Genomic DNA, 2,315 nt, shown 5'->3' on the forward strand with positions numbered 1-2,315 from the left:
CCTCACCTCACACACACACCCCTCACCTCACACACACCCCTCACCTCACGCACACACCTCACATCACACACCTCACCTCGTACACACCTCACCTCACACACACCTCACCTCACACACACACCTCACCTCGTACATACCTCACCTCACACACACCTCACCTCACGCACACACCTCACACACACACCTCACCTCGTACACACCTCACCTCACACACACCTCACCTCACACACACACCTCACCTCACACACACCTCACCTCACGCACACACCCACCTCACACACACACCTCACATCACACACCTCACCTCACACACACCCCACCTCACACACACCCCTCACCTCACGCACACACCTCACATCACACACCTCACCTCGTACACACCTCACCTCACACACACCTCACCTCACACACACACCTCACCTCGCCCACCCACCTCACCTTGCACACACCCCTCACCTCACGCACACACCTCACACACACCTCACCTCATACACACCTCACCTCACACACACACCTCACCTCGCACACACCCCTCACCTCACGCACACACCTCACCTCACACACACCTCACCTCACACACACCTCACCTCACCCACACCTCACCTCACACACACACCTCACACACACCTCACCTCACACACACACCTCACCTCACACACACACCTCACCTCACACACACCTCACCTCACACACACACCTCACACACACCTCACCTCACACACACACCTCACACACACGTGCACACACCTCACCTCACACACACCTCACCTCACACACACACCTCACCTCGCCCACCCACCTCACCTTGCACACACCCCTCACCTCACGCACACACCTCACATCACACACCTCACCTCATACACACCACACCTCACCTCGCACACACCCCTCACCTCACGCACACACCTCACCTCACACACACCTCACCTCACACACACCTCACCTCACACACACACCTCACACACACCTCACCTCGTACACACCTCACCTCACACACACACCTCACCTCGTACACACCTCACCTCACACACACCACACCTCACACACACCTCACCTCACACACACCTCACCTCACACACACGTGCACACACCTCACCTCACACACACCTCACCTCACACACACACCTCACCTCACACACACCTCACCTCACACACACCTCACCTCACACACACGTCACCTCACACACACCTCACCTCACACACACCTCACCTCACACACCTCACCTCACACACACCTCACCTCACACACACGTCACCTCACACACACCTCACCTCACACACACCTCACCTCGTACACACCTCACCTCACACACACCTCACCTCACACACACCTCACCTCGTACACACCTCACCTCACACACACCTCACCTCACACACACCACACCTCACACACACCTCACCTCGTACACACCTCACCTCACACACACACCTCACCTCGTACACACCTCACCTCACACACACCTCACCTCACACACACCTCACCTCACACACACACCTCACCTCGTACACACCTCACCTCACACACCTCACCTCGTACACACCTCACCTCACACATACACCTCACACACACACCTCACCTCACACACACGTGCACACACCTCACCTCACACACACCTCACCTCACACACACACCTCACCTCACACACACCTCACCTCACACACACCTCACCTCACACACACCTCACCTCACACACACCTCACCTCACACACACCTCACCTCACACACCTCACCTCACACACACCTCACCTCACACACACGTCACCTCACACACACCTCACCTCACACACACCTCACCTCGTACACACCTCACCTCACACACACCTCACCTCACACACACCTCACCTCGTACACACCTCACCTCACACACACCTCACCTCACACACACCACACCTCACACACACCTCACCTCGTACACACCTCACCTCACACACACACCTCACCTCGTACACACCTCACCTCACACACACCTCACCTCACACACACCTCACCTCACACACACACCTCACCTCGTACACACCTCACCTCACACACCTCACCTCGTACACACCTCACCTCACACACACCTCACCTCACACACACCTCACCTCACACACACACCTCACCTCGTACACACCTCACCTCACACACCTCACCTCGTACACACCTCACCTCACACATACACCTCACACACACCTCACCTCACACACACCTCACCTCACACACACGTGCACACACCCACAAATGGGAAGTAGGAGAGGTGATGGATGTGTTCACTAATTTGACATGGTCACTATTTCATTATGTGTACGGATATCAAATCATCATGTGTATACCG

Source organism: Callithrix jacchus, chromosome 6 (genome assembly GCF_049354715.1).
Source record: "Callithrix jacchus isolate 240 chromosome 6, calJac240_pri, whole genome shotgun sequence".
In the NCBI taxonomy this organism is placed as follows: domain Eukaryota; kingdom Metazoa; phylum Chordata; class Mammalia; order Primates; family Cebidae; genus Callithrix; species Callithrix jacchus.